The sequence below is a fragment of the Rhea pennata genome, chromosome 11, assembly GCF_028389875.1.
Source record: "Rhea pennata isolate bPtePen1 chromosome 11, bPtePen1.pri, whole genome shotgun sequence".
In the NCBI taxonomy this organism is placed as follows: domain Eukaryota; kingdom Metazoa; phylum Chordata; class Aves; order Rheiformes; family Rheidae; genus Rhea; species Rhea pennata.
The window spans coordinates 8,222,969-8,238,955 of NC_084673.1; the positions used below are offsets into that span (position 1 = coordinate 8,222,969).

The window sequence follows — 15,987 nt, forward strand, 5'->3', positions numbered from 1 at the left end:
TAGTGATTACATAGTGATATTTTCATGTGTGAGAAAGAAAAAGACAAAAGATTTTGTTTTATACAAGTATACAATATAAAAGTTTCAAAGTATGTAATTCTGGAATTGGGTCTAATCCTTTCTATCAATTTGTGGAGGCAGAAAAATAGGAAAAGGAGAGTATGCAGGAAATGTATTTTTCGTCATCCCTTCAAACAGGGGGAAACCAAAAAGCCCTTTTACCATGGAAATATCTGCTTTTGTCCCCCTCAACATAACAGTGAATGCTTGTTGGATCCCCAATACCCCCCCTTTTTTTTTTTTTTTTATTCAATTGATTGCAGCTGTACTGAAAGGGAATAAATGTTTCGCTGCCTTTGCTGCCAAATAATAATTACATTTGGAAGCAAAAGACTAATGAAAAAAAATACTTTTTAGAAACATAGTGACTGTAAAGCTTTAGGCATAAGAAAAGAAACTTAACTTTTGTTGGTGAAGCATATTGGACTCTAAAAATAGATTTTAGTTTTGAGATGCAATGTTAATGCAGTTTTCCTGAGGATGCAGGTTTTTCACGATGGCAGTGATCCTTCATGCTTTCTGCAGGCCATAATTTATCTGTTTAACAGCAGCAGCCATCTGTTTGGAAAACCATGACCTTAAGGCTGTGGCAGAGCAGGGGAAAAGAGGAGAGCTGACCAGAACAACAACCTGCCCTGTGGAGGGATAGTAGACACGGTATTCCTAATTCTCTTCAAATGTTCAGTGCTGGTAAACAACGTTCTCTGTAGATGTACTGAAGTGACTTTTTACTTAGGTACTACCATACAACAAGTCCATATGGGGCATGAGAATTCAAATTGTCTTAGGATTTTGGTGTCTCAGATAGTGCTATTCAGTAAGAGCTTTTGTTCTTGCCACAGCTTGCATGACTTTTGAATAACCTGTTTGATTAGTTTTGAGTTGAACCTGTAGGTTGAAATTCAAAGGTTGAACTTGCTGAAATTTGCTGAACTGTGTAGAATTATCAGTATTTGGCATTTATGAAAGCATTGGCAGGCATATTACCATTGCTCTGACAGTTCAGGCTTTAGAGTCCTGCTGGGGATTTCTGAAAGAATTCTGAAAACTGCTAGGTGCAGAACTTGCCATGTCTAACAGATTTCACTTACATGCTGTCATCTGCTTTAAATGTCACAGGATATATAGAAGCCCAAAGCTGCCGAACTGGCTCTTCTGGTCTGCAAGGTGAATTAGTAGCTGTGACAGTAAGCTGTACAGGTAGTGCCATACAAGCACAGCCAGGGTGCAGGCAGTGGGAAATGCAGGACACCAAAAGAGCAGGACACCGGGTGCGTGGTTTGTAAAGAATTGTGAAATACTCTTCTTGTTTGTCAGCAGTGGCAATTCCTAATGATGAACAGAAAACAATGAACATGAATAGACAAAGATTAAAAAACCTTAATTGGAGAAACAGAGTTTGGGCATTAGTTTCACTGCATGTGTTCTTTACACGTAAGTTTTACCTTAACTCTACCATTAGTAAACATAAATATATTGATAATAAGGTTAATGATATTTTAAATGTACGTGGAGCAGTTATTTAGCAATCTGATTCCCATTCATGGTACTGAAGGGGTACTCATCAAATAACTGTGCAAGAGGAAGTAATTGATTTTGTAATGTCTGACCACCTAACATGCGTGTCTGTATGTATATAATAGAGAACTATACGCAGATCAAACTGAGAAGTGACAAGTGGATTTTGTTCCTTACTACACCAACACTATGCCTAAGAATATAAATGCTTTAGCTTTTGTTGGGAGTTTGTGGATCAGGCATTCTTGGAGCGATGTGCACAGAAATGGAAAAACAATGAGAAAGTGGCTGCAGAGATCCAGAGTGACCAGCGCCTGAAGGGCAAAGCTGCAACCTTCTATTGGTTATAAGCACAGACTGGGTTCACTCCTTGCCAGTTCAGCCTCTGTGGTCAAGCTGAAGCCTATTTGGCAGCTTGCTTTTAGGTGGTTTATTAAAACGAACATGTGCTTTCCCCAACAGTAATGAAGCAAGTTTCTTACTACATGCTGATGTTAAAAAAAAAAAAAAAAAAAAAAAAAAAAAAGTTATTTATTTCAATATTTAAGTATTGCATTCACGGAAAAAATACACCAGTCTTTTCAAAGCTAATATATACAGGGACTTTTAAGTCTATACTACTCTAAACATGTCTATAAAATAGAATTAGTAGAAGGCTGGTGAGAACTTGAAGACTTTTTTTGATGGGACATCATGTAGGTATTGTGCTTGCCTTTCACTATGCACAGAGTACCAAAAGGGAATTCAGATGGTTAAACTTGCAAGTTGCAAATGGTTGATTTACCACCTATGAAACAGCTTAATTTGGAATAAATTAAATTCTAGTTAATAATCTGGTCATTGTTCACGTGATTTTGAATTTGCTTAATAATATTTCTTCTAATTTTTAGATATATCCTTGCTTCTGCTTCTATGAGGCTTTTTGGAAAACACACTCATAAAAATGCAGGTGTATTTAGCAGGTATAACAAAGCTACAGGAAAAATGCAGGTGTGCATAGCAGATTTGTCAAGTGATACTTGCATAGACTAGAATGAACCATATATGAATTGGGAAATTTCTGAATTAAAGGTTTTCGCATTGCTATTCCTTAATCATTTTTTTTCCTCCAGCCCCAGACCAAATGTGCCATTTTACCACAGTTTGCGGTGCCTCATTTCCCCATGTTATTTTCTCTCACAGATGGCATCATTTCATCGCGTGCACTGGTAGTGACAAGTGATGCTGTGACACCGACTCTGCTGTCGGAGGCTGTACCAACTGTGATGAATATGTAATCTGTACTGCAACTTTCTTTGGCTCTGCCTTAAATGGTGGAGGGCGAAGTAAGAAAACCCAGGGAAACTAATATAACACTTCAGACACTGCTGCTGTGAATTTGAGCAGGAAGGCTGTATCAGTAATATCATTGTTGGTCCCAGTGTAGAAGCACTGATAACATTTTGTTTCTAGTGTGCCAGGGAACATAGAGGCCTACAGCTGGCTCACTGGCTGATGTTGTCACTTTGGCACATGAGCAGTTTGTAAAATGCTGCCAGCGCTGTCTTGCTGTGTGTGATATGTTGGCCCAGGGCTTTTAAACTCCTTTCCAGAGCTGACAATTTTGATGGAGCTGTAATCTGTGGATACCACAACATTTGACTCAAACCGAGACATGGAAGTATTTGATCTGTAGTCTATTCTCAAAACACAGCGTGAAAGGTTTTTTGTTTTGTGTGGCTATTTTTTTATGCTAGTGCTTCCCTCCACCCCCCAGTTGTGATAGACACTGAATTTTGTTGAGGGGGATAAAAGATGTGTTGTGAAGAAACTTGGTGTTTTTCTGCTATTGTATTTTATTTTTCATCTATGTTTTTAGACTTGTAAAAGATGGGCAATATGGTGGAAGCAGTACTGAGAGGAGACAATGCCAAAATTTGCTGTAGCTAGATGACTTAGAAATGGTTTGATGAGTGATCTACATCTGTGCTTGGTGGCTGCAGAAGTTCATTACAATGCCTCTACGCATCTGGACCTGATCTTGACTGGGAAATATCCATACTAATTAGTAGCAGGAATGACAGAATAGGACATCAAAATAAAACACACAGCCCCAAGTATCACTTGCGTTAATATCTGGGACTTTTCTATATTCTATTTTTCTCTCATTTTTCCAAATATCTGAAATATTGAACAGATGAAGAGAAAAAAAAAATACAGGATGGTACTTTTTTTTTTTTTTTTTTGAGTCCCTGCTTATACTGCTTGCTTACGTTCCTTTGGTAAACAATCTATTTAAATAGAATCAGCAAAAATCATGTTTAAATCTAATGAATGACTTTGATACTTCTTGCTACTCACTTAACCAGATGTGTTTCATTAAATACGAAGTTAATATGTCTAGGAAGATATGGGTTCTACAGTGAAAGTTATACAGGAAGTCAAACATATTTGTATTAGTAATTAAAATCAGCTTGAATCAGTGAAATCAGACAGAGGTTTTAGGTTTGGGGTTATTGCTTCTGAAATATTACCATATAAAGATTCTTTACAGGTATTTAACTCAGTAACTATTCTGAAAACTAGATCTGGTTAACAGTTCTTGAGTGAGATATTGAATTTTGGTTAGAAAAAGCAAATGTCATCAAAACTGAAATGAATCTTAGAAGGCAACTTCCCTCACCACACATACCTTTTGACAAAGTTACAAGTAGGCTCTAACGGCAATAGTCTGGTCGTTAGCTCTGGAACAATTTTGCTGTATTTTACCACTCTAGCAGTATTAAAATACAAAATATTATTTGTATTACAAAATGGTGGAGATTTTTCATATTTCCTCTTCTGTAAAGACCTTACAGAAGTCAATTTTACATCCTGAACAGAGGATTATTTTCAGAGCTTGTTTTCAGTTGAAAGGGACGTTCTATAGAAATTCCCCCTGCTTTGATAGTCTGGCTGTTCTCTGCAATGATTTTGTCTGCGGTATAAAGAACTCTGGATTTTAGGGCTTTTTTTTAAACTCCCATGAGAATTGAAATGTGGGATCACTTGGGGGTGGAGAACCCCAATACGACAACAACAACATTCTCCAGGTAAATAACTGTGTTTGTGCCTGCAGAAATACTTTTCCTGCGATTTCCCTCTGCACAGTGACCTAGTAAACACCTGGAGTATGCTTCTCCTAGCTCCCCTTTTTAGTAGGTATTTTTCAAAAATACCTACCAGTAGCTGTTCACATTCTTGAGTGATGACTAATTTATTAAGCAGGTCTCATAGCTCAATTCACATCCTCAGGGATCATTCAGATGTAGAAGGTAGGGAAATGAGGTACTCTATAAAGTTTTGGGATAAGTGGAAGTTCACCGTGAAGATCAAGGTCATGCATGCAGCAGAAAGTGTGCTTCTAAATATCTGCCTTTTCTGTTATGCAGGACTTTGTTTTACAAATTCTTATGGTCTCTGTTCTTGTCTCAAGATCTATTTTTTCCACACCACTTCATGTAGCTGTGACCAAACCAGTCAGATCAAGACCCAGCCATAAAGGTACCTTTAAGAGATTCATTGCAGGTGAGAACAGCTTGCTTTCTAGCTTTGTTTTCTTTGAGGACTTACAATTGGAGACTTGGAACAATAGTAGAAGACCTTAGTGAAGATGAGAAAAAGAGAGAAGTAGCATATTTGTGTATCCTCAGGTGAAATTCACTGTGCTTTATTTACTCTTCAGCTTGGAACTGGTTATGTGTATATGAGAAAAACTCTTTTCTTTGGTTTGTAATGTCTTCTGAGGCAATAGATCCTGTCTGCGGCTAAATTCCAGCTACTAAAATCAGTAGAGATATGCTGATCTCATTTGCTCTTAGACCAGAATGAATCTGACCACATCTTGATGTACTTGATCATTCAAATTTGCTTCTAAAGACTTATTGTGAATACAGGTGAAGTCTCAGGTACAGCAACATCAATTTGTGTAGAAAGCAGCTGGCTTCTGCTTCTAGAAAAGATTCCTTGCTTCCAGCAGTAGTCACTGCCCTTACAACACCCTCATCCTTCTCCGTTAGCAGCAGCAGCCAGCCTGACATGCCGAAGAAAAGGGGCCTGTTGCTCTTCTGCCGCGCACCAGCAGTCTTTGCTCTCTCTAGACATTTAATTGCTTTGCTTTCACCAGGGCAGTATCCAGTTTAGTGCAGAGAGGGACAACACAGAGGATCCTCGCTCAGCCTGATGAAGAGTTTGCTTCTGATTATCCCTTGAGTATTTGCTTTCAACTACACATCACTGGTCAGCATATTTAAAATTTCAAGCCCATTTGTCACTGAGATATTAGAAGAGAATTCAGAAACTTTCAAAATGAATAGATATAGTAAAAGGAGATAAAATTAATTTATTCAACTATCCTGAGTTCCATCAACAATATTGTTTTTTATTTGCTCATTGCATAGCTTTTAATGATTTCTGCTTATCTTGCTAATGAGAATAAACATTTTATTTCTTATTACTGATTTGAGAAATGATTTAATAGCTTATCTAAAATAATAGCCTGCGCGATGAGTGAAAAAACAGTGTACATTTTTTCATCTTATATTCAAAGTACTTATTTGCAATTGTTCTTTGACAGAGGAGACAGTTTATTGAATGCTTCAAGAAATAAGCATAGCTACTCTTCGCCATTAAGTAGACATAAACAAGTCTAGTTACAAACAAGTTTAAGCATCAATTTTTCAACTGATATTCAGTAAGATAGGATGCGACATATTAGAATGTTATGTCTTTCTTTGTACTTTCTTCCCTGCACATGAAAATTAGCAAAGATGATTTCATCATAAGAAGTCCATGTGTTCTCATCCCTACCTCTTGTGGCTGGAAGCCAAGCCCTCTGGGAATATTAACTTCACTGGAAAAGAGAAGCAATTTAGCATTCATTCAGTAGTATATAAGCAAAATAACACACAGGGATAAACAGTCAATCTGATGTCGTGTGATTTAGACAAGTGATTTCAGTAGTTAAATCATGTCTCAAAATAAACTGCAAGGCCTCTCTAGGAGAAAAACTGCCAATCAGAATTAAAATTTTGCTAAACAAAATTAAAAATGTGCTAAAATTATGAATAAGTTCTGGATACTTTTGATAATTTACATTCACAGCAGTATAAGAACTGTGGCTTATTTCTAGTGTTTCTTCTAGGACTTCCAAAAGACTATGCCCATGTGGTAGTTTGGTATCCTTTGACTGACTGAGGAATATGCTCTTTGCAAGTGTGGGTAGTTGAGTATGTTTCCACTCTTGTTTTATGTGTGAGATAAAGAATATTGACCACTTTACATACTGTTTTGCATTCTGTTTTGTTTTTAGCTACGTTAATCAGCCAGGGCTTTAGAATATACGTTTTCAAAAGGCATTTTCTACAAAAAGAAACTTATTTTTCTGAAAACATGATCTTCACAGAGGTAGACAGCGGGAGGACAAAATATGCTGAGTGTAAGTTTAAACACGAGGTTCAGACTGGATGTTAAGGAAAAGCTTTTTACCGCATGTGTGGGCAAGCACTGGAACAGGTTGTCCAGAAGCTCTGCAGTCTCCATCCAGTGAGGTTTTCAGGACCAGACAGAGCCCTGGCCCTTATCTGTTCCTGGTCCTTATCCAGTTCTGGTCTGATTTCACAGCTGATCCAGCTTTGAGCAGGAGCTTGGATTAGATGCCCTGCTGAGGTCCCTAACAAACTGTTTTTTTTGTATGATTCTATGCTCTACGTATTTAATCCTTACTCTCTTCCTTGTGTTCATGCTGCGTAAACTTGCAGTTTACTCTAGCAAGATTTACAAAATGTCTGCACAGGAGCCTTTTTTGTGACAGCAGGTATACACCACACTGACTCTGTAAGAGAAACCTGGCAAGGGTTGGTGACGGAACATGAAACCAGATCAAAGTCTCTGGTTCAGTTGCTTAACAAACTTGATATCCAGGTCAAGATTGTGAAGTAGTTCATTAAACAAACAAAAATCTGCAAACTCTCCCTAAAACCATTATGTGATGTGAACACTTTTCATTGAAACTAAGCCAATTGTGAAATTTTACATCAAACTGGAAGACAGCAGTTTGAGGCTTTGGGACAGTTTTGGCAGAACTGTTAAGAAGGATTGTTTTGATCGTCTCCTTTGTTTTGGGGCTGAATTGCAAAGCTCAAGACATGCAATGTCTTAACTGAGAGAAGGATTTCTTATCGCTGCGGAGAGACTATCCCTTCTCTCCCAACCTAGCCTTTTCTCCTTAAGTTGTACAGCAAGATTAGAGATGAATGATTAAATGAGCAGGTAAGCCATGAGAAATTTTCCCTAGCCAATTTCAGGCTGTTAGCACCTCCAGACTTCTCTGTATTCCCTGCCTCTCCTATACTTCTTGTGTTCTGTCTACACTATGTCTGCGTACATGCCCCATATGTGCACCTCCTTTGGTCTGTTGCTGATGGCACGTATGGTGTTGTGTTCCACTACGCCTCTGTGCAGGTAGGGATAGACTTGCACCGTGGGATTTGCAGAATTGTAATTTCATTGTAATGTGTGTGATTCGTAACATTTAAGAGTGATAATTAATGATTTTGTATGTAATAATGCACAAAATGACATAAATGTAAATCAGTGGTGTGTTAATTAGATTATTAGTCATGTAATTGATTTATTAATTTTTTAGTAATGTGTTGCTTAATCAATAAATATTGTAGTTTCTTAACGCAGTTACATCATAGGCCTGTAATTAAAGGGGGAAAGTCAGACCCATTAACTAACAGAGGCATACTTGGGCTTAAACTAGGTCTCAGAAGGGACGAATCCATGCAGAGCAATCGTGCAGAGCTCCAGGAAACGTTTTTTTGTTTCTAAGGTTGGTGCAAGTTGAAAATGTGCTGCAGTAAGGGCAACAGAACTGGCAGAAGTGTAGCTAACCTAATCAATAATAAAAGCGTAATCTCTCTTTCTTTGTGATACAGAAAGCAATAATTTGTTGTTCAGATTGATTAAATGCCTCAGCTCTGTTTCAATTATTAATCTCCAAAACAGTTTATTGTGAGTGTAATACAACATAGTGGAGATTAGGGATAATAATGACAGTGATATTAACAGAGGAAGAAATGCTCTTTTTTCATGATGATGTGAGAAGTGAGAGTTTGACATTCATTTTCTTTTGGTGCATACGTATGTGTGGCTTGATGGCAATGTCGAGATATGTAGCTCCAGAAGTGTCTAAAGTGTGAATTGCTTGAGGGAAGAAACCCCAAGTTTTACAAGATACAGATTGTGTGAGATTTGCTGTTCAGAGCTGTTATTTGTCATCTGGTAAATTGTTTGTCATTCCTATGTGCTTGGTTGTTATTAAATGAAGAAACGAGAACTTTCTTGTTTCTATTTTTAATTACAAAGGCTGTCTTTTCTGCGCGTAACAAATATTCCAAAGCATATATAGAACCCAGTCTACAATTCTGTGCCACTTACATGACAGAGAAAGCATATAAAGTATCAGGACTAAGAAATCTGGAAGCTACTGGTTGGAAACAAAGCATGCTACCACTTTCCTGACTGGTCATCCTTCGAAATGTGCTCTTGTCTGATCCATTCGTTGTTGGATACGACTTGTTTCATTGTTTGCTTGCATCCAAGCTTCTTTCATCTGAGAGCTAGGCTGGGCTTTCAACTTCTTGATGCTTGAAGTTATGAGGGAAAAATAAATCTCTCATGTGTTTTGTGTTTTTGTATCCTATGTCTGGGTTTTGTAGTTGGTCTTTTTTTCTTTTTTCATAGTCTTTTTCTCAGTAAGTTAAACAGATGGTGTTCTCACTTCAAAAGACAAGGCAAAAAGCCAAAATTTAAATTGTTAGAATGGCTTACTACTGTCTGAAAGGAGGAATATGGGATTTCTGGTATTTAACATCTATTAAGAGATTTGAAAATACTTGTTTTATAGAAACTTAATAATCAAATGTTATAAAATGTGGAATCACATTTTGTGGAACCTTAAGCTCTAAACACTCACTTTTCCTGTGCATTGGCAATGTCTTTGTTAACAGGCTAGGTTCAGGGGATTTGGGAAAATATAAAGAAGTATCACTTCAGAAGTCACACTTCTACATTACTTTCAGCAATATATTTCCTAACTACTCTAGAAAATTCACTTTTCACTGTGCTAGAGAGGGCTTAAACATGCCCCTCACAATTTGCATGGGTGGATTTCTTCTTAGCATTTTCTAATAATTGTGTTTTTAGTAATTATTATTAATAAAATATTGTATTTTTGAAAACTAACAATACTATCTTACTAAGGACTTGTCTGAAAAGTAGGAGCATATATATTGTCTTTATGGTTGGACAGCAGGGGAGGATTGGAGAGAGAAAAGTAGCTAACAACTTGTTTTCTTCTCCACTAAGACTAGCTGATTTAATATAACATACCTTGATCACATAATAAAAATAACATTAAATTTTCCTCAGAATGCATTTTTGGTATAAAAATAAAATAATACTGGATTTTCAGAAGATCAACATTATTTGGTATGCTTTTCTAAGTTCTTAGTATGGCCTTCTCCAGTATAACTTTTCAATGTGTATTCTATGCTAAATTAAATGTTAGCACTCTGTTCATCAAATTCATTCTTAGCCTTTGTCAGATATATTTCATGTGAGTACAGAGTATCTGGATAATTGACTTTTCTTTGCAAAAATTGAATACCAGATGGCAGTCCTCTTTTCTACAGTACAAGAGTAGAGTTTCAGCCTGAGACCTTAATTGGCATTACCTCCAGTAGGAGAAAACTGAGCTATGTGCTTAACTATATTTGCAGTATTTCAATGCAGTAAAATCGTGTGCTTAAAAACATTTCGCAAGTACTGAACTTCAGGCTGTTACATAATTTTAGGCAAATACAAAACCCTGCTTTTCCTTGAGGAGGGAGTAGGGGAAGGAATCAAATTTTAAACCAATATTCAAAACTTTATAGGTTTTATATTCAGAGTACTTTTCTTCTGGAATTTATTTATTGGTCCTCGAACTGCTTTTGGCTGAGTGGGTTTTTTTGGTCCACAGTCCATACTGCTTTTGTTCTTAGAGTTTTTTCCTCCTTTGTGAAAGGTGAACAAATCTAAATAGACTATTTATTCATATTTTAAAAAGGTCTTAGCATGTTGGAGTGAGCCCAGCAGAGATCTTGACACACAGGAGCAAGTCCAGCAGAGGCCAGCAAGATTATTAGGGGGCGGGTACAGTTGATATTTGAGAAGAGGATGAAAGAACTGCGTTTGCACAGCTGTAAAAAGAGAGGGCTCAGGAGAGATCGCTGTCTAAAACTATCTGCAACTACTACAACATGAAGTCAGGCTCCTCTCAGGGGTGCAAAGAGGTAGGATAAGAGGCAATAGTTACAATTTAGCACAAGGGAAACTCTAATGAAATATTATGAAAAAGAGTTTCACAATAAGAGTAATCAAACATTGGAACAGGTCACCGTAGAGGCTGCGGTATCTCCATCTCTGTAAATACTCAAACAGGGAAAAGCTCTGAGCAAGCTGATTTGAGCTGGCCTTCCTTTGAGCCCAGGGTTGGACCAGATGACTTCCAGACGTCCCTTCCAACGTATCTTATTGTATGGCCCAATGATATGATGTGGAATAAAAAATGCTTGAGATATTAATCTTCAAATGCATTAGGCACAAATGATGAGCACAGTTGAGTCCTTACTTATCATCTTAAGGGCTTCTTGTAACCAGCATTTAGGAATCCCTGTAACGTGAGTTTCTCTATCGTGCTACTTCTACATTATTACCAATTATTCATCATGGTTATCTGAATTCTACAATACTTGAAGGAAATAAATGTTTTTTTGCGAAGAGGATAACTTTAGTCTCAGCACCATCTCCCTGAGGACTTATAGATATGGAACCAGAAGAGTGTTTGTATGCTTGCATTCTTTTGAGGTAGCATTGAATAGCCTCCAGTGGCTTAGAGAGAAGTTGAGGGTATCATTATAAAAATTGATATTAAGTCTTCTGAAGGATTTTCATCTTTTCAGCAGTACTGACCTGCATGACTAATGATGCATTATGCTATAAGAATATAAATTTTATTGCATTCTCATTCTTGACTTCCTACCATTTTTTTTTTATGGTAGCATGAAATAAGGAAGCTGGTAATAAAAATATATATAAAAATTCTGTCAAATTGATTACTTGACAACATAGGTTTTTTCTACCCAGCTGGTCATTAGGCCTTTCCAACTGTCAATGTCTCATGTAATATGCTTTAATAGCAGCACATAATTATCTTTATACAGATCAGAGGCATTGGGGGGTAGTATTCAAATCCAAATATCAAATCCCAAGGAAGATAACTCAAAGACACATGTTTAAGCCAGACTTTATGACTTTTAGTCCTGTAGTCTGTAGCTGTTGATTTATGCATATAAGCTTTGAATTCTGATATGGAAATTTATCAGCTAAGAACCCACAGGAGCTCTGGAAGAAAAGTACAGTTCTCTTTTCACTTCAAATACTGCATTTTTTTTTAATCACCTAGTTTCTTGTTTAAAAAAATAAAGTTACAGTCTTGATATTGCTTTATTAAGAACCAAGCATCTCAATCTTTTTTATCTTAATCTACACCCTCAAATACAATTTATGTGGGTGTACTTTAGCTGTTATGTGTGTGCTTAACGGCTGTTTGGCGTGGGGGTATTAGTGTGATTTTTGGAATGTTTTTGTTTTGCTGGGTAGACCTGATGTATGCTTTGTTTTTAATATGGGACTTAAGTGGAATTGGGCTAAACTCCAAAACTGTCATGTGTCAGAACTCAGTGTTTCATATTTTTACTTTGCAAGACTTAAATCTGAAGCTGTGCCTCTGCAAATACCACAGGGTAGCCATGGTTTAAAAGGACACTGGAGGATGTTTATGTTACTGCAACTAGGACTTGATTGTAAAAGAATGAATTTCTGTTAATCCTTTTAAAGCTGTATTTGAATGCCGTCCTCCAAACAGGGTCTGGTTTGCATAGGCGGTTGAGTAGACCAGCTATCCAGCAGAAAGGACGCACCCAGATGAGCAAGGGACAAGATTTCAAATGCTGCAGACAGATAAACTTACTGACTCGCTCTGGCAGGTTATTTGGTTCATGACGCTTACCGCTTCCCGATGCATTGATTAAGGAGTCTGTGCACTGAACAGCAGCTGCTGGGCCCAGATCTACAGATCTGGAATAGTCCAAACAGGCCTTTGAAAAAAAGAAATATACCTTGTTAGGCGAGTATTGCGTATCCTGTATTAAGGTTCTATAAAGCTAGAAAGCTCTCTGAATTTAGGCTATTGGTTTTTCAATACAAAATCACAGTTCCTTCTTTTTTTTCTCTGCCATTGTAATCCATTTAAGGATTCTGTCAATACCCCTTCAAAAAACTGCATAAACCTGTTAAGATTTGTAGGAGAAAAATCAATACAACATACCTTTGAGTCATAACTTGAAGTTCAAGGCCAGAGCTCCCTCCAAGAAGTGTTGCAGTACTAGAAAAGAAAAAGCGGATGTCTGAGTTTTTTGTTTTTTATCGTTCCCTATTGAAAATAATTAGTGGTACCACGATAGGGATCACTTTTAGCCTAGACTTTTGCTCACTGGTTCCCCACTACTTGCAGTAACAGTAAATAGAGTGTAAGGACGTGTCCTAACTGTGACAAAACAAATGGGATACCGACAGGGGAACCACAAAACTTGAAAATCCTATGGGAAGCATGTTGACTTCTCCGAAAGAATATCTGTCAAGATTCATTGCAGGATCTTTTACTTGTCTTACTTCTTTAATTTTCTGCATCATTTAACCAGTGTTTTCTGTGGTAGAAATGCCCTGCACATGATTGCTTCCCTTTATATCTATTGATACATAGTGCCTTCTTGTATAAAAGACTTTTTGGATGCAATGGTGAATATAATCTCTTTGGTTTGCAGGTACAAGCTAAAGACAACACCCGGGACTTTTAATAAGAAACCAAAAACCTGTGAATGATGCATGGTAAACAGCCTGCAGTTCAAATGACAGTTTTTCCTCCCTAGCTAAATTTATTTTAAGATTAAACTCTTTCCCTGCTCTACTGTTCATAGTGTTTTTGGACCCCTCTCTGGAACTTACTTTCTCTATGCCACACTTCCTCATACGACCTTCGGTCCAAGTTTGAGGGAGGATGGGAATGCTACATTCCAAAATATTGAGAAAGGTAGCATGCTAACTTAAAAGAATAGTGAGACTGCTTTGTTTAGAGCTATACTCTTAAAAGATGAACTTAAGGATCTCATGTTGTGGTATTAGGTATTTTGAGTCAAGCTGTAAATGCAAAATCTATTAAAATATTTTGGTATGCTACAAAAATCACTAAAATCTCTCTCTTTTAATTTAACTTCTGAGTTAACTCTTAATTCCACTGCATTTTGTGGGTGTGTGTGTATCTGTGTGTATATATATGTATGTGTGTATGTGTGCATATGTATGTATATGCATGTGTATATGTGTGTGTGTATATACATGTACGTATGTGTATATATACATATATAGGAGAGGAAACAGATTAAAGTGAAGCAAACATTAAAGTAACACTGTTAAACAGGAAGTGGCAAAATTTTGCCTAAAGGAAATAGCTGAACTGCAGCAAGCTACACTTTAATGGCTGTTGCATCGCTCCACTTTTTGAATCACTCCACTTTCAAAGGGAAAGGAGTCTTTATTAGGAAGTTTGCTTGTAAAGCAACTTGTTTTTCTGAAAAAAAGCTTATTGACTGAAAGGATATGGAAACCATTCTATTGTTGGTAGTGGTAGTTCTAAGTTTGGAGTGTTTTGGTTATTTTCGTTTGCTCTTTTTTTAATGTCCAGCTAGGAAACTACAATAGAGATATGTGCAGCACTATACCTTAAAAGCCCTGCAAATATCCCCGGAGATTAGTACAGGCAATCAGCTTTGACTATGCCAAGAAAACATACATAGTTACTGATAATTAGTGATGTACACCCCACAAAACCAAGATGGGAAGCAATAAACTAGGTAACTCATCAAAGTAACTGATTACTTCAAAAAGTTTTTTTTTTCCTCCACTGCTGATTGCTAACACAATGCGATGCTGTTTATTTTAGTTATGTGTGTGAACCTCTGATCCTCCTCAGAAATATTTTTTACTCACCTCATTTATGCTTATGAAATAGATGCATTAAATACTAGGAGTATGTAAGAAGGCAATGAAAGATTTCAGGTATGTGCTTATAAGAAACAGTAGCAAAAGCACAACTATTTATTATGCTTTTCTCAGCACTTGTCCAATCTACTTCAGCAATTTAAAATTATCTCTATTTTACTTTCTTTATAAATGTGCTTAGTGAAGAAGCAGTAGCAAGACAAACTATTTGAAGGAGATTAAAATGAAAAAGAACGTTGCTACAGATGTTTTCCACACCTGTTTTTGACAGTTATATTAATTTTTCCTCGGGCTTATGTGGCAATGAAAGGTTAAGCATTATTTAAGTGATTTACCGTGAAATACTGTATTGTCACAGGGGTTTTAAATAGTCAGAGGTGAAAACAATTGAATAGGAGGTATTTGGTTCAGTGATGAAATGTAACACCTGTTTTAGGATTTTAAAATACAGAAAAAACTACTCATACAAAACCCATTATATATATGCCATTTTGATGAATTCTAAAGGTTACTTTTCAGATAGCATGTTTGTTTAGTTAGCTTGTTTGTTGTTTTAGGGATAAGCCTTAGTTTTGCGAAGAGCGTTTAAAAGGCAAATGGTCTAAGTTATTCATGAATGCTTTCTTAGCACTGTTTTTCATTAGCAGACGAACAATGGTGATAGTGGGAATGCAGCCGGGCTTCCTCGGTTTTAGTTATCAGTCTGCTTGTTTGATAACAAAAATAATAAATTGGAAGCTTAATGATTTTTTTCTAATTATTCAGTAAAAGAAGGAATTATTCAATAAACAGGACTTGAAGAAATGTGTGTGCTTTGTTTTTCCAAAATTTTTGCAGCTAACTAGCTGTGGTATATGGGTATGTATGTATATACACATATATTTGTGTCCTGGTCCTGTAAAATTATTCCTGTACTATAAGGAAAAAAAGGTCCTTTTCTCTCATTTTTGTAGATTCTGAAATAATTCATCTTGAAAACACCTTGCAAGTTGATGATGAAGTGTTAAACCTTCAAGATTGTGTGTTTAATATATATTTCTTCCAGTAAGTAAGTTATAGCATAGTAGTTATTTTCAGATTACAAGAGGTAATATAAAGTTTAATTGGTTTCAAGCCATCTACCTAAAAATGTCAAGTGAAATCATTACTTAACATCGGCTGCCAGATTTATTCAACAGAGTGATTAAGTATTATTTGAAAAAAGTTTTTGCATAGCCAAAACCG

At 36.6% G+C, this 15,987-nt stretch overlaps 1 long non-coding RNA gene across 1 annotated transcript in view; it reads left to right on the top strand.

Moving 5' to 3' along the window:
* Positions 1-13,733, top strand: part of LOC134145416 (uncharacterized) — an 87,534-nt gene extending 73,801 nt beyond the window's left edge. Inside the window, exon 3 of the long non-coding RNA XR_009959602.1 lies at positions 13,530-13,733. This is a non-coding gene — a long non-coding RNA (uncharacterized LOC134145416). The remainder of the gene's footprint in view (positions 1-13,529) is intronic.
* The last annotated feature ends 2,254 nt before the right edge of the window (positions 13,734-15,987 follow it).